Source organism: Apodemus sylvaticus, chromosome 12 (assembly GCF_947179515.1).
Source record: "Apodemus sylvaticus chromosome 12, mApoSyl1.1, whole genome shotgun sequence".
Classification (NCBI taxonomy): Eukaryota; Metazoa; Chordata; class Mammalia; order Rodentia; family Muridae; genus Apodemus; species Apodemus sylvaticus.
Window position 1 is genome coordinate 39385658 of NC_067483.1, and position 19872 is coordinate 39405529.

Genomic DNA, 19872 nt, shown 5'->3' on the forward strand with positions numbered 1-19872 from the left:
TAGGGTTATACATACAGTTGTGAGCCACCTAACATGGGTGCCAGGAACTGAAGGTCAGGATGTACTCTTAACCACTGAGCCATCTCTCCACTCCCATGTTTTCACAGTTTTATACCTTAAGAGTGGAGAAACATGTGTTTACTCAATTTCCTACTGGATGCCAGAATGATCAAAGATTTCACAGAATGATCAAGAGACTTGGACAAGGGATAAAAAGACTGTTGATCAGTCCCCAGTAGACATGGCCAGGCCTCCTCTGATGTCCCGTTCTCCCCTTCTCCTGTTCTTCAGTGGGGAATGGAGGAAGCTTATCCTCCAAAGTGGGGCTCGACTGGAGCTAGATAAAACATCCTCAAAAGTGTATACTTAGAAACTAAAATTATCTTATTTTTATTAATTTGTCTGGCGAAAGCTGGAGTGAGTCAGGGTCAACATTACAGCCTTAGCTAGTTGGGACAGACACACACACACACACACACACACACACAAATCAGGAACTCTTAACTGAGAACAAAACTCTGGAACAAAGTGGAGCAGAATCTCCACTTGTAGGAGTGGTGTTTTTATGTTTATATCGGAAAGAACGTGAATTAAAAAAAAAAAAAAAAAAAAAAAAAAAAAACAGTTTAAAACACCACCAGTCAGTTAGAAGGCAGCACTCAGGGGACTCCTGCCATGTCTTCTGTCCACCTCTCTGAGGTTAACACTGTCCCTTAAGGCCTTTGGGGATGTCAAGCTGCTCCTTTCCTCAAAAGGCTGAGAGAAGGTAGAACTGTCATTTTGGAAACAGGAGCAGGCCTTGCTGCAGGTCTCCTCGGTTGAGGACATGCCTGGCATCCACCTGGTGATACGACCTAGACAAGAGCTGGACACTCGTGGCATTAGGAGGGCAGGTAGTGGGAGACCAGCCCCTCACAGCCATCTGGCAGCCCCTAAAGAATTCTGAGCTTCCATCAGTGCGAGAGGAACCAGATCAGCATTTTTCTCTTTGTCCCTAAGAAAGAAGCATTCCAGATAATTTCACCAGGATGGCGGAGAAGGAAGCGCTGAAGTGGCAAAGGAAATATATTAACGCCATCTCAGCTAAAATCACACACAATTAAAACCTGGATCTCAGTGTGCCTTCTCGTACAGAGAGCAGCCTGGAAGTGACAAACAGTAGTCACTCATTCACACAACCCGACGTTGTGTAAGAATGCTAGGGAAGGAGAGGTGCTAGTTTCTGACTCTGGTCCTTGGCTTCCTGTTGTCCCGCCAGGTGTCTGAAATCCCTCCATTCCATGGCTGGGGTGTCCAGGTGAGTCCCACAGGAAAAAAACTACCTTCTCTTTGGAGTATGACCTCCCTGAGAAGAGGCAAGGATCTGAGGTCTCTGCAGGCTCTGGACTTTAAAGTGATACAGAACCAAGCCACAGGGGCTGAGGGCCCTGGACTCTGCCAGTATTTCAGGGGTGGCTTCATGTCTCTACCTTCAGACCCCCTTACTAAGGGAGGTAAGAGTTTCTTCTCTTCTTTCTGCTACTTTTCTTCTAAATTCTCTTTCCAGACAGAGACAGAGAGATAGAGACATGGATACAGAGAGAACTCTCCAGTGAGGAAACAAGTTGTTTGATGTACTATAAGCATAAATTTTTTGCAACCTACCTTTAATAAGGGTTCAACCTCTCCTCTAGCCCACCACCTAGCAGAGTTAGTGGAAAAGAAGTTATTAAGCCGGGTGGTAGTGGCGCACACCTGTAATCCCAGCACTCTGGGAGGCAGAAGCAGGCAGATTTCTGAGTTCGAGGCCAGCCTGGTCTACAGAGTAAGTTCCAGGCTAGCCAGAGCTACACAGAGAAACCCTGTTTCGAAAAAACCAAAATAAAAAACAAAACAAAACAAAACAAAAAAACAAAAAGAAAGAAAGAAAGAAAGAAAGAAAAAGAAAGAAAGAAAGAAAGAAAGAAAGAAAGAAAGAAAGAAAGAAAGAAAGAAAGAAAGAAAAGAAAAGAAAAGAAAAGAAAAGAAAAGAAGAAAAGAAGTTATTAGTCTATTAGTCTATGGGGCGAGAGGACCTGTTCAGCAATAGTTCTTTGGGGATAAGCTTGATCTTCTTGGGCAGCAGTTCAGTCCCGTAGCAAGTACAAAATATGACTGAGGAGCTGCAGACCAGTCCTCTAGGCAGCCTGCAGCTTCAACACCACAAGTAAAGGAGAGGTGGGTGGCAAGCCCGGCTGAGGAGTAGTCTTCCTGATGCCTCTAGACTATGTGATGTGGCCAGAAGTTACATCTACAGTCCCTGAGCCTCACCAGGGCCTCACCACTCCTGCTGCCTGGAGCATCTACAAAGTTCACACCTCCAGAAACCACTTCTAAGCAGGACTCCAAGGGCCACGGTCACTCTGGCTCTGGCATTCCAGGTTCCCCTAGAGATGCCCCAGGTCCTGGTTTGTGCATCGGTGAAATGGGTCAGCACCCACCACCAGTCTGTTTCCAGATGTGCTGTGTGGCACAGAGCCCTAGCTTCATCAGTTTCAGACATCTCTGTGGAGGAAGAGCAGTCTCTCATTCATTCCATGTTCCTTTTCCCCAAAATAGCATCCCCCCCATCCCCCCTCTACTGCGAACAATTTCTTTTTTCTTTCTAAAGATAGGATCTCACCATGTATCCTGGAACTCACTATGTAAATTAGGTTGGCCTCAAACTCACAGAGTTCTGCCTGCCTCTGCTTCTGGAGGGCCACAGTCAAAGGCATGTGCCACCATGGCTAACTCTTTTTTTTTTAAATACGTTAAATTAAACAGAATGAGATTTGGTTAACATATTGCCCACTCTAACTGTTTTAGAAACTTGGGTTTCATTTCAGAAACACAAAGTACAGGTGTATTCCTTACAGGTGACTAAATATGGTATTTATGTTCACACCTACAAACAACTGGGCGCTGGGATCTCAGGGAGGAATGTAATTTCTGTTATCACATTGTGTATGAGTAAAAACAAATTCATCCTACACCATTTTTACCAGCAGTGCCATTTCCAGGAATGCAACCGGGCTAAACTCGAGAGCTGCCTTCAGTTCCACAAGCTAAACTCGAGAGCTGCCTTCAGTTGCACAGGCGTCGCTACCTGCAGTGCCATGGTTGACTGCCTCTCTGGTTCACTGAGTTCCCAGGGCATCTGTGGGTCCTGGCAGCTTCCTGAGGACAGGTGACCAGAGAAGATCTTGGTTTCGTAGGGTCCTCTTGGGAAGCCAGGGACAGGATTACAGTTGGTTCTGAGGCTGGAGATATGATTTAGTTAATATTATGCTTACACAGCATGCATGAGACTGGGATTAGGTCCCCACTGCCACAGAAACAAATAAACAACAGTAATTCCCAAAGAGACAAACAAAACACCCACAAAATCAGCTCCAATGGTAATTTTTAAGAATGTAGTTGTTATTTTTATGTGTATGGTGTTTTGTCTGCTTGTATATCTAGGCACCACTTGCAAGTCTAGTGCCTGAGAAGGCCAAATGGTACATCAGATCCCCTGGAACAGGAGCTACGGCTGTTTGTGAGCTGCCATGTAGACGCTGGGAGTCAAACTTGGTTCCTCTGGAAGAGCAGCCAGCGCTATTACCTGCTAAGCCATCTCTCCAGTACCCATTCTCTCTGACTACCAGCGGTAATTTTTATTTAGGACTAGACAGATGGTCATGGCAAAACACATGAGCCTTAGAAATGCAGGTCTTTTTCTTTTGATAACCCTTCATTCAGTTTATCAGAAATGCCTACATAAAAATATTTCCTGTTTGTAAATTGGCTTTCCCTCCCTACCAAGATCGCTCTACAACTCCCACCTCACAAGTTTACACTCCTGGGTCTCCACAGGTGAGAAACCCCAAACTTTAAACTGGTTAGCTTCACTATGCATTTGCCTAGGACTGAATGGCTACATTCTCCTGTCTCTTGTTAGTCTCCAATGGCCCAGAGGCTAAGGCTCTGCCCTGGTGTGGCGATTCGAATAAGAATGGCTCCCATAAGCTCATATAGTTGAGTGCTGAATCAGCAGGGAACTCTTCGAAGGGACTGGAAGGATTAGGAGGTGTGGCCTTGTTGGAAGTGTGTCATTGGGGATAGGCTTTGGGTTTCTAAAGCCCATGCCAAGCCCAGTCCCCTCCACCCCCACCTCTCTGCTTGCAGGTAAGGATGTAGTCGTTTTCCAGCATCACTCCTGCCTGGACCATGCCCTCTGCCAGGATAATAAAACTGTAGGCAAGCTCTTAATTAAATGCTTTCTTTGACAGGAGTTGCCTAGGTTGTGGTGTCTCTTCACAGCAACAGAACAGTGGCTAAGACACTGAGGAGCCTGGGTAGGGGAACAGAGAGCAGTGGACACTCCAGCCAGCACATTTGAAAGCAAGGTCTGTCCAATCATTCTGCATGACTTCCACATTGAAGCCAACCGCTCTATGGTCACGCTCCCCATAGTTGAGTCACTGGTGGGACAAAAATCCTCACTGACCCCCGAGGCTCTGCCCTGCAGCTCCTGGGATGGGAGCTGAGAAAAGAAGATGTGCAGCAGTGGAGGGTCCTTGAAAGGGAGGAAGATGCTACCACGTCCCAGCACCTCGCCTCTGCCCCACCCCTTCTGCCAGGCATGGTGTATGTTCAGGTTCATACACAGCCAGCACCCACCAGTTCAGGATTCTGATTCTTTCACTAAATAGCCGAGTGAAGTTGAACCAAGTATTTTTTTTTCCCCTAAGGCTACATAATCCTAACATCCCTCTCTTGAGACATTCTGATATTCTAGAGTCTGAGGCCTCCTGGCAGGACACTGTACTTACTAAGCACAGAGATTAAATTGGAGGGCAAAAGGTCAATAACAGAGCCATTAAATCCTCAGAGTAATTACCTACATACTTCCAAAGACCTGTACATTGAGTCCCCATCTCTTCCCAGGGAAGCATTTGCCTGAGAATGACAATACCAGCAGAAGTAGGTGGGCCTTGTAAGTTCAAGGCAAGCCTGGTCTACACGGTATATTCCAGACCACTCCTGTCTGGCATCAGTCTGCATACATTGGTGCTTGTGATCTACTGACACCACAAGTGTCCCCTAAGACCAGACTCAAAAGTTTGGGGCCAAATCTGAACCCTCTACTCACCCTGGTTCTGCCAGGCCAGGTCTCCCTTACAAGACTTTTGGTTTTTTTGAGACAGGGTTTCTCTGTGTAGCCCTGGCTATCCTGGAACTCACTCCGTAGACCAGGCTGGCCTCAAACTCAGAAATCCGCCTGCCTCTGCCTCCCAAGTGCTGGAATTAAAGGTGTGTGCCGCCACCACCACCTGGCCTTACAAGACTTTTGAACAAGACCTTGTCTCAAAAAAAGAAAGAAAAAGAAAAAATAAGAAAAAAAAAGTTTAAAGGTCCTATATTCAATTTCAGGCACCCATATTCATAACCATCTATAGCTCTAATTCCAGGTGATCCGATGTCCTCTTGTCACTTCTATGGGCACTGCATACGTGTGGTACACTGTCATACATGTAGGCAAAAAACCCATAGACACAAAATAAAAATAAAGGGATAATGTGGAGAGGTTGAAGATGCTGTGTCCAGACACCATGCCCACCCCAGATGTACGGAGACCTCTCCTCCCCCCCCCCCCACCATCCATGTCCATCTCAGATCGGTCCTGAATGCACATAGTGCCTGGATTGCTACCTTCCTTCTAAAAGAAGTACAGCAGGCGCTTCTCCATGCCTGAACTCTGTATGCAAGGGCCTTGAGTTCTGATCTCAGCTCTGCTGTGTTCTAATTATAAGGATGCTGTTCTAGTTCCAGAGTCCTGGGCTTTGAAGTTGTCTTCTTTTGTTGTTATATTTGTTTTCTTTTTTTAAGTATTAAGGATTGAACCCAAGGCCCTATGCACACCATGCCAATGCTGTTCCTCTGAGCCACATGCATCCCTTTTTACTTTTTTGGTTTGAAGCAAGGTCTTGATACTTTGCCCAGGTGTATAATCTTTCTGCCTCATCCTCTAAAACTGCTGGGATTGTGGCATCTCTATGGCTGTGGGGACTTTTCAGTTAGATGATACACAAATGAGATCACTCCCCTTGCCTAGAGTACACAGTCAACAAATGCCCATTGCTACTGTTGCCTAAGAGATCTCTATGAATTCATTAATTTAAACATTAATATTTTTACACCAGGAAGAGAAGCTCAGTAACCTTCCAGAAGCCACACAGAGTGTGGTCCAGCAAGTTCCAGGCTCACATCTCCCTGAGTCTAAATTCTTTCCTACTAGGTTATGAGCGATTTTGTCCTAAGAGCCCATGTGGTTTTCCCATGCTTCCCTAGTGTCTATCTGCCACTCCAAGATCAGCCCGTGGCTAAGATTATCTGTTCACTAATTAGTACCAGGTGTGGTGGCACATGCCCATGATCCCAGCACTGAGAAGGCTGAGGCAGGAGAGTCACACTGAAGAAAGCCTGGCCTGTAAAGACCCTGTCCTAAAAACTTCAACAGTGGCAGAAGCAACCAGCCGTCGTGCGTCCACTGTAACATCTTGGTTTCGTCCCAGGGCTGCCTGAGTCAGGCATAGCCTTCCAGAGTTTGTGCTCCAGTTGGGCTCAGACACTTGGTGGTGTGGGTAATAGGAGGCAGGGTTTGTGAGTGCCAGCTCAGACCTCGGGCTGGGAAAAGAGTTGGCACACTCTCCTCTTATTTGGACATCCGTTTGTTTGTCTATGTTGATGGCTTTAGGCTAGAAACATAAGTTCCAGGGACTTGACAGGTGTCAAGAGCTTGGCGCCCCATGCAGACCCCCTCCTACTCCCCTAGGCTCAGCCCAGGCTCCCTTACAAAGGCTCTTCATTCTCAGTGCTCCTTCACTTCCTGTCTCTACAGCAGCCTCCTTCCTAGCCTCTGGCCTCTTCTCATCCTAAATCACTGCATACGAGGCCACAGATGGCTTTCGAGATCCTGGTCGCAGCCTCTGCCCCCCTGCGTAACTGAGGTCACACTACCAGTACAAGAGGGCTGCCAGGGTGAGGACCCGGATTTCACCTGCTCCCAGCTTCCAGTTGCTGGGCTGTTAAATGGGGACACATGTCAGCTTGATACAGAGCTGGGGGGGGGGGGGGTGTCTCCAGCTTTCCTCTGCTGCCTTCCGCCCCGCCCCCACCGTCCAGACAGCCCACTCTATTTTGCTTGCCTCGACTTTCCTGCCTTGCTGGTCCTCATTTTCTCTGCCAGTTTAAATCCCATCCGTCCAGCTGGGCTCAGCTGGAAGCTCAGCTCCTCTATAAAACCTCCCATGAATAACCAGAGCCCAGAACGACATTTTCACATTTTCACGTTTTCATTCCGTGTTTCTATGGCACCTTCCATTGCCTTGAAATGCTAAAAATTTGTTTCAAGTACTTCCAAACCATCCCTCTCAGATTCCCCCTCCCCCCTCCCCGCCATTATACCCCCACAGCAGGGGTGGCAGGTGGAGGCCGGGGAGTAGTTCAGCAGGAATTTAGTAAGTGCTTACTGGAAGAGTAAAGGGGCCAACTCTGTCTGTACAGAACACAGAACTTCAAGTCCAGTTGACAAACCTGTGGGCATGGCTGTCACTGCTGGTTGCATTCTTAGAAAAGGCAGAACCCAGAAGTCCTGTGTTTGGCCATGACTGAGCTGAAGTCAGTCATGAAACCCCGACTTGCAGAAGTCCCCATACCTTGGGCCCCATCTTCTCTCATACTGACTTTCCAGGCTCTGGTTGGGCGTGGCCGCCTATGAAGCTGAGCTCTGGTATCCATTCTGAGTGGGACACACTGAAGGCCTCTCAAAGGTTTCACTGCAGCAGGAGACCTACTCTTCTAAGCCCCAATGCGTGCTGGTGACCCAAATCGTCTAAGCCACCAAGCAGTAGCCCGGCACCCATTTTCTGCATACGCGGAGTCTTGCCTTACCTCCTAGATTCATGGCTTCACGATGACCCACCAGCCTGCAGGTAGAGAGCCCTGCAGCCAAGTCCCTGTGTGGACCTGTCAGCTCCTCCCTTGACCCCTCTGAGACTAACCAGGTGCCAGGAGACTGGAGCTGCCTTTTCTGGAAGCAGTACTGGAAAAGCTACTACTCCTCCTGCTAACAGAAGAGCCGCCAGTGCCCATGGACAAACTCACCCAACGCTACTGTCCTATCCACCGTGAAGTTGGGAAGGGTAGTGCCATGCAAAAAATGTGGTCACAGCCACAAGCGGTGCCTGTGAGCCACACCTGTCCTACAAGCTGAATTTCCCATCTGTTCGCTTGGCTTTTGCAAGAGGGTCAGAGGGAGCATCAGCAAAGCCGCTTATTTCTCCCCTGACCCCCAAGCGCTATGCCCTTCCCCCCCTCTCCCGTAAACCTTGGGTCTTGATGCAGAAGGACCGCTCAAACTACGGCATCGGGCCCCACCCAACTCCTTCCTCTGGGATGTGTGCAAGTGAGGCAGAAGGGGCTTCTGGTCACTCAGGAGTTAAAATGGCAGCGGGACTGGAGGGGGTTGGCGTGGCAAGCAGACAGGGAGGAGGCGACCGGAGTGGGCTAGGGAGGTTGGGAGCGCGGTGGAGCAGCTAGTGAGGAGGACGAGCGCGAGCAGCCGGGAGGGAGGAGGCGCGGCGGGGGCGCCGGGCGCCGCGGGCCTGCTCCGTGCTCCGCAGACGCGCGGCGCTCCGGGAGCGCCGGCCCTGGCCGCCAGCCTCCAGCCGCGGCGCGCAGGATTGGGGACACGGTCATTCTGCTGACGCCCTCGCAGGCTCAGCGTTGCGACCACTCCCAGGACAAGTGCAGGTTGGGGAAGGCGCCCGGCGAGCCTCCCGGGCCTGGGTAGCAGCGTGCAGTGAAGCAGCGATCCCAGCCGGGCGGCGAGTGACAGACATAGGACAGCGCCCGCGCGGTGAGTGTGCGGCTCTCTGGCGGCCAGGGCTGTGGACTCCGAGGACGCTGCCGTGGCCTTGAGGGTCGCCGCGATCCTGTCCCCGCGGCCCGGGCTTTGATGACCGGGTGGGGGAGGGGAGCGCGGCCGCGACCGCGGCGGTCGCCGAGATGCCTGCAGGAGAGCTGGTGATTTGGGAGAAGGCCGGGAGGGGCGAAGGAAGGAGAGCTGGAGAATGCAAAGGAGGTGGCCGCCGCTCCGGCTGGACCCGAGCGGCGGGGGAGGGGGCCGGGGGCCTGAACCAACTGGGAGAGGCCCCAACCCCTCAAACTGTTGCTGGGTAGCAGGGAGCCCTGGAGATGTGGAGGAGCCAAAGAGGTGGCCCCGGGGTTAGAGAGGGCGTGACAGAGGCGAACTCGCAGGACAGAAGCACACCAGAGCCTAGGGGACTTTCCCTTCCTGGGAGCTCGGGTGGTGGCCGTGCAGAAAAGATAGGGTGGTCTAGGTTGGGTCTGTACAAAGTAACTGGCACCCAGAGCCAGGCTCCTCCGGGGCGGGAGACTAGGGTCTGACTGCAGTCTAAGATGGGACTTTTGGGTGGGGGAGGGGCCGGCCGGGCTTAGCCTGGGCTCTGTGCGGTTTAAAGGAGCTCTGAAGCCACCGCATCACACCAGGGACAGGCTGGGCTGGCCAGCCACAGGTGGGCCGTCTGTCCGGCTGGCATGACAGGGTTGTGCGGGCGCAGACTGCCCAGCCAGCCAAGATCCTCGAGCAGCGGGATGAGGCAGCTGAACTGAGATGCTGAAGGAGAGAACTGGCCCCCGGGGGTGGGCCCTAGCCGGGTGTTGCAGTGCTCCCGGCTGCCCCTGCCCTTCCTCCCCCACCAAATGAACAGGAAGGAAAATGTCAGCTGGGCTTTGTGCTCTGTTCCTCAGGCTGCCGCAGCTCCCATCTGTTGAAGCCAACGCAGCTTCTAATTGGGCGACTGGCAGGGCTTGGAGGGGGTGGGCTGGGCACGGCGCTGGTTGCCCCTGGTTGCGGGAGATGGACTGGCCGCCGTCTGCTTGAAGACCCCAGGAGGCAGGAGGACACAGGAGAGAGCAGTCAGGTCAGGACAACAGGAGTGGCCTTTTGCCAGCTTCCTCACCTTTATCGAGGGGACCAGGAGCAAAGATCTAGGCGTCTTTACTTATCCAGAATGATGACAGACTTCGTGTCCCTTGCCTCCACAGACAGTGTTCTCTTTTTGAGGGAGAAGCCAGCAGCCTCCTGTCAGTGGCCGCTGGCCTCCTTGAACAGTCCTCCAAAAGAGCAGAGAGGCCAGGGCTCCGTGCAGGGCATGAAGGCTCCCTGGCCAATGGGTCTCCTACCTACCTTGTGGTGGCTTGACCCACTTTCCTGGCCAGGAGACATTGTGAAGAAGTGGAAGAGAGGAGCCCAGCTCGGGGTCTGTGCCTCCCCAACCGTCTTCCTTCCCTGCACTGCCTCAGATGTGACCTGCTGCCTGTTTAGGGGGCCTGAGGCCTAGGGGAGGACGTTATTTGGAAAGGGTAGAGTGGAAAAACTCTCTGGCACCTCAGGGATTTTGACACTCCCGAGGTCTGGCTCCTGGTAGCACACCCCACCCCACAAGCCAGATCTCCTGCCAGAGCTTACCCTGAGGGAGCCACGGAATGACAACAGGAACGCAGGGATCTGGGCCTCACTGAACCAGGTTAGGCCAGCAGAATACTTCCCAAATGCCCACGTCTCCTTCCCCCTTTCCCCTGTCCCTCCTTCACTCTTCCCTCCTCCCGAACCACCTCTCCATCTCCCTTTACTCTCACACTGTACTGCTCATCCTCCCTCCCCCCCCCCAAGCTTATCTCCCTCCCTCTCTTCCAGGTCTCTACCTCCACCTTTGCCTTTCTGTAAAATGCCGCTTAAACCAGAGTCGAGCATACAATGGCTTCCTCGCCTCTTCACAGTAGGTGCACATGTGCCACTGTCCCTGGCACATCCCCTTTGCAGAGAGCACCTGGCTGGCAGGCAGGTCTGGCACCTGGATTTCCTGGTTTTCTGGCGTCCCCTTTGACCTGCCATTCACTCACTTGCCCCTCCCCCGCCTCTCTACCCCCTTGTTTCTTTTATTTGAAGGGAAGGAGGAAACTCATTACTTTTTTAAAACCTATGGTCCAACAACTACTTATTAAACACCTACTATGCACCTGTTTAAAGCGTGGAGGACACAAATAATAGACCTGAGCTTGTATTTGAACTTCATAGTTAGTTCCATGCCCATCAGTTTCTTTCAAAGGTTTGGTGGAGGGAGACGAGGAGTATTAATAACCCCAGCAAATGAGCATCCTAATCACAGAATGTCCCTTAACATCCCATCGCAATCACTTCCTATATACGATGTATCGCTTAAGTCGTTTCTAACCTGAAAGGATGAAGTGGTTTGTATATCATCATCTGTCTTGGAGGCCAGGACTGTGCAGAAGTCAGTGGTTCGCACAAGAAGGGGATTAAAGACAGCTTAGGGAGCAGCTGCTCTGCACCAGGCTATGTGAGAAGATTTACAGAAACCATCAGCTTCAGTCCTAAAGGGCTGCACCCTAGTCTCTGCTTTCTAGCTGAGGATTCTGGGGCATGGAGAGAATGGACCACTTGCCCTCCACGGTTTTGGAAACCACCACTGCAGTCCTGTTGCCTCTTAGGATACATAAGACATCTGCTAAATTCTCCATTTGCAACGAAGCCCGCATTCCCCCTAGCTTTCCAGGGGTGTGTGTCTTCTCCCTGCACTTAGAATACAGACTATATTTGCTGAATGGTTGCATGAATAAACCTTCTCACGTGATCCAGGAAGGCTTCCCATGGGAGGGAGGGCATTGCAGAGGACACAGGGAGGGCAGAGAATCCTCCTGACCTACAGAGGCAGGTGGCAGCAGCCAGTCTCCCTCAGTCTCCACCTTCATCAGGATGAAGAGCAAGGAGGACATTGCTGTGTTTATCAAGGCCAGTGTTGGGGGTGTCATCGGTGGTTGGCCTGATGAGTCCACATCACTCCTGTCCTTGGCCTCCCCACCCAAGCCTTCACTGTCACAAAAGCCCAGAGACAGAGAATGGGAGTGGGTAGCTTGGGTCCCTGTGAGGACTGTGGGCTGGGACAAGGACAGTGATTGAAGGTGGAAGGAGAACAGGCTATGGCAACACAGACAGGAAGGGGACAGTGATAGAGGATAACTTCAAAACAAACACAGGGGCACAGCCACAGCAAGACAGGTCCTGCTGCAGAAGTGTGTGATTGGCCTTTAAGAGAGGCCAGACCAGAAAAAGTGACTGTGTCTTAGATTTCCTGAGGAGTGCAGCTGTCTCTAGGCTATGGACAGGCATGGAGTTTGTCTCATTCGGGCATGACTTGTTCAGTCAGCTCATCTTCCCTAAAGTGCCTATTCTGTGAAGAAACAGAGATGAAGCAGCCATTGTGTCTGCCCTCAGGGAGCTCACAGTAAGGGTATAGATTCTGGAGCCACCCACCCAACTTCTATCCAGGCTGTACCACTTGTTGCTGGGAGACTCTGGGAAACTCATCTACCCTCTCTGAGCCTCAATTTCTCTATAACTGGTATGATTATAGCACCTACTTCATAAGAGGAGAGAAACACGGGTCAAAGAGCCCAGAAGAGTGTCTGGAATATAGTAAATGCTATATGAGTTGTTGTTATTATTAGCAAGGAGTCAGTGCTGTATAGTCTAGGGCTGAATAGAGGAAGGGTCTGTTGTCTTTAGAGCAGAAAAGACTTGCTGAAGCGCTTGAAATTTGGGGCAAAGCCAGAAAGAGGGCCATCTGGCAGAAGTGGAGAGCCTCAGGGTAGTGGTGCTGAGGGTATCTGGGGCACAGGAGTTGTATATGAAAAGGCACCGTGAAGTGTATGTGTTGTCCTTTATGGACATCACTAATACCACTTAGTGGCCCTCTTCAGCCGTTTTGTCCCTAATGCTAGAAGCTGAGCTTCTGGTGGGACTGGCTGGCTGCCCAGAACAGCCCCACACCCCTCAGTCTAAAAGAGCGAGCTTCGAAGCAGGGGGCCTGGTGCAGGCCTGCTGGGTTTGGATGTGTGACCTTGACTTCCCACACATGTCTAAGCCATCAGTGTCCCGATTCTGCTCTACCCAAGGCCTTGTACTCTGGCTTCTGGTACTTTCTGGGGACCTGAGAGATGCTTTGGCCTTAGAGAGCTGCCTTGTAGGAGGTTGAGTTTAACCAGGTCTGCTTTAGAATTCAGCTTGTCTCCGAGTGTTTCTTCCACCCACATCTTCCCTGCTGTTCAGCGTTTGATGGACTTGAAGCGAGTCCCAACATGAAGAGCATGCAGAGAGTTCCTGGGGCAAAAATGGCTTCTCCAGGTTCCACCTCTCAACTTGTAACGACACACAGTAGAGCACCTAGCATTTTACTGAGCACTCGTGTGCCAGGCACTGTGCAAAGTGCTTGCCCAACTAGACCCCAAATACCCCTATTAGCTGAGTGGCTCCCCTGCCCCTAATTGAAACACAGAACAACAGCTGGGCAGTGGTGGCGCACGCCTGTAATCCCAGCACTCTAGGAGGCAGAGGCAGGAGGATTTCTGAGTTTGAGGCCAGCCTGGTCTACAGAGTGAGTTCCAGGACAGCCAGGGCTATACAGAGAAACCCTGTCTTGAAAAACCAAAAAAAAAAAAAAAAAAAAAAAAAAAAGAAAGAAAGAAAAAGAAAAAGAAAGAAAGAAAAGAAAAGAATGAAAAAAGAAAAGAAAAAGAAACACAAAATAGTTGAGGCTTAGACTTGCTGAAGTAGACATGAAAAGAGGGAGGGATTTAACCCTTCTCTGACTTCAGGGTTCCAGCCCCTTCACCACTCCCGGGAAAGCCATTATTGGCCTAGAGGCACCCTGAGTCATGTAGCCTACTCTCTTAGCCTAGCTTCTTCCTACAGGAACAAGTTCCCCAAGCCTGCCCCGTCCAAGCCAGTGGTCACCTTTGCCTCTTTAGGAAACTCCAGAGTCTTCACGACCCTTTTCCCTGCTCCCACAGGTTGTGATGCTCAATACTATTAACCTGTTTTGGTTGTTTGTTTCTTGGTGGTCTTGGGATTCAAACCTGGGATCTTTCACAGGTTGAGCAAGGACTCTGAAAATGAGCTACAGCTACGACCCCCAGGACCTGATAGTTCAGGACAAGGTAGCACACATCTTTCATGACAGCACACGGGAGGCCGAGGGAGACAGATCTTTAAGTTCAAGGTCAGCCTGGCCTACAGAGAGAACTCCAGGACAGCCAGAGCTACACAGTGAGACCCTGTCTCAAAACAAAACAAAACAAAACAAAACACAAGATCTAACACTGCTTCTTTCGGTCAACACCTCCAGGGCCTCCAAGAAGCTGACCCTGGCTCAGTGCCCATGGACACAGGAGAGGGCCCAACCAAAGTGTGCCTCTCTGAGGGAGGGGAGAATAGAACACACCCAGGGAAGGGGAAAGGAGACCAGCAGGCTATGTAGGGCCGGCAGTGGGCTGCTGCTAACACAGCAGGCTCAGTGTGCTGGGAAGAGCCAGTGCAGCCGGTTCTGTTTACAAGCATCTCTTGAGGCAGCTCCTTCAGAGAAAACATGAGGTAGGAGGGAGTGATGGTTGTGAAGCAGCCAGCTTAGGTTCCCCCAGGAGAAGTGGGGCTGTCATATCTGATCCTTCCCGGAAGCAGAGAGAATAACAGCACGGAAGGTTGATGTCTGCAAAGCTCTGCACTTGAGCATGCAGAGTTGGGGGGGTGGGGGGAGAAAAGGTCTAGCCTGGGAAGGCAAAAGTCATGATGTCCTGAAGGCGGAGCAGCTGTAAAAGGGGAAAGGAGAGAGGCCAACATTCGACCCCTTGCCCTGGCAAGGAGAGGCATGGACTCCCACGCCCCAGGGGACCTGGGGAATGGCTCCACCCACAGCCCATCTCTGCACTGCCATGCTTCTGCCTTCACAAACAGGGTGGGTGGCGTGCCTCTTCATTAGCCAGTGTTTATCAAGCCTCCGTGCCTGCCCCAGGGGTGCAGGCAGCAGGGAATAACAGAGAGCTATGCCCTTAAGGAGCTTTTATTTTGCCATCTGGGGATACAGCAAAGTAAACTTAGAAAGCAACCGGCTTATTAGAGAGTGTAAAGTGTTCCAGAGAAAAATATAGCCAGAGAAAGAAAGACGATGAGAGGTCTGGGGCTGAGGGGCTGGGGGGAGGGGGAAGTGAGAGGGGGAGGATCATGGGGGGAGGGTGGTTCAGCATGGCCACAGGTGACTAGACAACATGAAATGAGTGCTGGGCAGAAGGAAGAGCTGGTGTGATGCCTGGGAGGCAGGATGGGGCCTGGCATGCTGGAGAGGGGCAAAGGAGAGGCCAGGGAGAGCATGGCGTACTGAGAAAGGAAGAAGCTGAGGCTGGGGAATACCCAAAAAGCCAGACTGGAGCTAGGGTTCTGGTTGAGGGCTTTGACTTCTCTGGGTGAGATGGAGACCTTTCAGGATTTGGGTTTCTGAAAGCCCAGGGTTGGGCCATCCGTTCCAGCGTTCTCCTGCCATCAAGACGATTCTGGTCAATCCGTGTGTGCCCACCGGCTTGTGGCTCTTGGTTTGGGGGGCTGGGGTATGGGTGTGAAAATGTATAAGGCCTAGTTGCTGCTGGTAGGGAGATGCTCAGATGAGTTGGGGAGGCAGAACTCATACTCTGAAATGACGAGGGAATAATAGCAGACAGTATTTAAAACCAAGTGCTAAACTGTGTGATTTAGACTATAAATGTTATCAGAACTGTGCGCTTTGTGTGGGAGTACACAGGGAACGCTTCCTCGGGAGGTGCAGCAGATCGGGGCCTGGAGAACAGAGTGGGGTTCCACTCTACAGGGGGAGGGATCAAGAATCTCTCTACCTGGAGGGGTGAGAGGGTGACCAAGCAGGACGGGATGATGATGGGGGGGGTCACATTAGGGATGGGAACAAGTCAGCAAGCTCTGTGCCAGGGCAGGGAGGTAGGGGACAATGGCGGGGGTGGGGGTGTCCCTTCCCTGTAGCCTCTGTTTCTCACCGGTGTTCCCCCAGGGTTTTTCCCAGGTCCAGCTGCTTTCTGTTCTGTTCTCAGAATCCCCTCCGAGCAGTCTACAAATGTCCTTAGCCCATCTGGTATCTGTGGCCCATGAAAGGCCCCTGGGCTCCATTTTCCTATCTAGTTAGCATCTTAGTGGCCCTGAGCTCCTGTCTGGCAGGTTACTCCATGACAGTCCTGTTAGTGAAGTGGCTGATCCTTTCCCCGAGTAGGGGGTGCTCGGTTGGAGCAGAGGGTGGCTCACCTCTGCAGCAGAGGGTAAGGGTACCCATTGGGGTACCCTCACCTACTCAAAATATAAGCAAAAAAAAAAAATGCACCTCTCCTTGGACCTCAGCCAAAGAGTAGAAGGCAGGAGTCACACCGATAAAATTGTCACTATTCACTAACAGTCCCTTCTCCTGTTCTGGACCCTCAAGAGCTAAGAAAGGAGGATTCAAACTGTATTTCAGGTCCTGCTCCTTGAAGCGGCAGGGCTGAGTCTCAGGCTGTTGTCCTTGTGACTCACAATCTCCAGCAAGTGGAGTCATCAGGAGCTGGGGAAGAGCCCCATTTTCTAGCTACTTACCCTTGGGCATTTAGGTTAACCTCTCTGAGCCTCAACCTGGGCTTGTGTTAAGTCTGGGTTAATAACAGCTACTTCCCAGGGTTGTTAGTAATAATAGCTAACACTTGCGCGTGCTTCTGCGGCGCCCAAGGCTTTCCTGCATTTATCTCATTTAATCCACAGAACGCTGGGAAGCAGACATTATTTTCCCCCATTTTGCAGCTGAGGAAACTAAAGCCGAGAAGCTTTAAGTCACTTGCCGGAGGCCACACACACAGTCGGCAAGTGACAGACCCAGAATGCAGCCCCACATCACTGTGACTCCAGAGCTCTGGTTCTCAGCCGCCACATTAAATGATCTAATCTGTGTAAAGTGCCTACTACAAAGTAGAAGCTCAATAAGTGTTAGTTCCTCTCCCTTCCTTTTCCCCAGGGCTGCTCCTCCAGAAAACAGCTTTTCCCTTCCGCATTCCCTTTCCAGAGTCCCCTGGAACACGAGAGGTAAACCTGAGAATGAGGAAGGAACAGGGCAGAGAAGAGAGTGATCATTTAAATAAAATCTATAGACACCAGACCATGGTTACTTTCTACCTTTCTGTGGTAGTGTTATTCAGCCTATGGGGTCTCAGGCCCTGGCAGACTGTATCTGCCAAGGTGAGGACAGAGGTCAGGTGGAAAGAAAGAGCAGGCTACCATTTCTCCCCCAGAGCAAGGAGGAAGCGGTTTCACATGCCAGTGCTGGAAATGGCCCCTAGGACTGGCAAGGTGCTCACAGGAAGGTTCCGAGACTGAGCTTTCCAGTCTTGGGTATGGCTTTTTGAAGGGTGTGGAAGAGAGGCTGGTATCTCAGCTTCATGACGGCTGAAATCAGTGTGCCTCCTGCACCTGACTTACACACACAGCTCCATGTGACCTTATCTGAAAAGAAAACCAAGATCAGATACTGCAGGGTAATCTGAATGTCAAGGTGAATGTGGAGTGGAGCTAGGGAGGTTCTTTAGAATGGTTCTCATTCCTTCCTCCCTAGATCCCCTTTTCTGGTGGCACTAGAGTCATCTCTGTGCACCCCGCAATTTCCTGTCGTCGTTGCCTCTGGACATGCAGGTTCCAGAGTTCCTGTTGTTTCCTCAGAAGGAAATCCCAAGAGATGAGAGGAGGAACCCAGGTCTCAGTTACTTAATAACTGAAAGTCATCTGGCCTTGTGCTTTCCAGTGCTTTTAGAATTGGGTGTTTTGCTTTGTTTCAAAACAAAACTGCAGTATATGGCAGACAGAGTAAGAGCCCTTTTGTATTATGCTAGTCCCCAGAGCCTGTGACTATGTTGTTACATAGGAAAGAGATGGTAAGTTTGTGAATAGAATGAGAGGGGCCAATAGAACTTCAAATCAAGAGAAGTCCTGAACTATCCTGATGAGTACAGTGTAACCACAGGGTCCTGTGAAGAGGGGACAGAAGTCAGAGCTGGAGAGATACGGTTCAGAAAGACTTGACCAGTCACTGCTAGCCTTAGGCCGAGGATGAAGACAGCTTATGGAAGCAGGGGAAAGCATGAAGCATTGTCTCTGGGGCCTCCAGAAAGGAATGAACCGTGACTTTAACTCAGAGAGACCCATTCCGGTCTGACTTCTCTGCCTATAATTAATTAATTAATAAATAAATAAATAAACAAACAAACAAGCAAACAAAAGTAAGACACAGAATTCATGTTAATCTGTTACAGTAGCCATAGGAGAGTGAGTATAAGGCAAAAAAGAATGTAGTGAGGTAGACCAGAACTCCACTCAAGATCCTGCTGACCTCTCAGTGACCCTGGGGTAATTGCTTTATATTCTGAGACCTGAACGCTAGTTTGAAACACTAGATTTAAAGTACCTCCTCCATGTCCTCCAGACAGTGAAGCCAAGGCACAGAGAGAAGGGACTTTGTTGGAGGGCATACTGAGTTGTTGAAGAAGTTGGGCTCCCAAAGTAGGGCTTACTTTTATCTTGTCAAATCCTGTCTGCTTCTGTGAAGTCTCTCTTCCACTCACCAGTGTGTAATGTGTGTGTGTGTGTGTGTGTGTGTGTGCTTACCTACAAAGGGTGCTGTGCTAAGTACCTGGCTGAAGTAAAGTAAGACCCAGAACAGTATTGCTTGGGTTCTGCCCTGCCTTTAGACTCTCCTTAGTTTTTCCAAAGAATATGTAACCAATCCCAGGATACTTAGGGCTGCAGTACTCCTTGCCCTGGGGCTGGCTGCCAACTGGGCACTATCACAGCCACCTCCTCTGCACCTGCCCCCACCCACCGCAGCCTGTGCAGGATTCGTCATCCTAGCAAGCTGCAGGTGAACAGCGCACAAGTCCTGGGAATGGGAAGAAAGGAGGCAGAGCCAGCAGCACCTCAGTGCAGCACCTTATCTACCTCTGTCAGGCAGTTCAGCCTTCCCAGTTCTCCCCCTAATACACCTGAGCCGTTGGCCAGCCCCCAGGACCGCCAGTTCTTGGTGTTGGTCTCCATGACAACCCCACATTTGCCGGTCTGGTTTCTAATGACTTATTGGCATGTGTGGTAATTTGCAGAGCTTGGCAGACAGAAACTTGGGAAGCTGGGAGGAGAAGCTGGAGGCAGTGAGAGAGACTTGGCCATGGAGAGGGGGTCAGAGTATCCAATGGAGACTGAGGCACAAGCCTTCCTTCCTCAACCCTTTTAGACCCTTTGGAGTAGTGGTCCAAGTAAGCCTCAGGCTTGGGCCTCCCCTCTGAAGAACATTGGCTATCCGTCCCCTCAGACCGGCAAAGGAGACAGATGGACAGGCAGATGTGGAGCACAGCTGCTCACCTGTCAGGCAGGCTTGAACAGGGGTGGGGGAGCTTACAGCTGTGTTCAGCTGTAGCAGACCAGACCACGCATGTCTTCTGGAATGCTTCTGCCTGCTCCCCTGGCCTCTGGAACAAGGGATCCCTTCTGGGGCGAGGAGTCATAGACTTCCGGGGACATAGGTGAGGACAGAGTCCACAGGCTCTAGATCTTGGCTTGTTTCTAGGCCTCTGGAGCATTCAGAGAACTAAGAAGTACAGTTGTGAATGAAATGTGAGAGGGTGCTGGGAAGGGAGAACCAGCCCAGCCATCAAAGAGAGAGAGCCGTGCGGGAGCCAGACCCTTTCCTACTCTGCTTGGGCAAAGGTCCCCAAGCTTGAAGTGGGCACAGCTTCCCCAGGATAAGGCCATGGGGAGAGGCAGTGGGGAGCCTCCGCTGCCTTCTTCCTTCACACCACTTCTCAGTCTTCCCCTCCACTCCGGTGACTCTCAATGGCACTGTGTTGTGACATTGTGGGAGTCAGCTCGTGTTCTGAACATAGCTT

General features: G+C 51.0%; 1 protein-coding gene across 1 annotated transcript in view; it reads left to right on the forward strand.

Annotated features, from left to right (window-relative positions):
• Positions 1 to 8464: 8464 nt before the first annotated feature.
• Positions 8465 to 19872, forward strand: part of Lrrn2 (leucine rich repeat neuronal 2) — a 59377-nt gene continuing 47969 nt past the window's right edge. The window contains exon 1 of the mRNA XM_052200794.1: positions 8465 to 8902. The gene's annotated coding sequence lies outside the window, so the exon portion shown is untranslated. The remainder of the gene's footprint in view (positions 8903 to 19872) is intronic.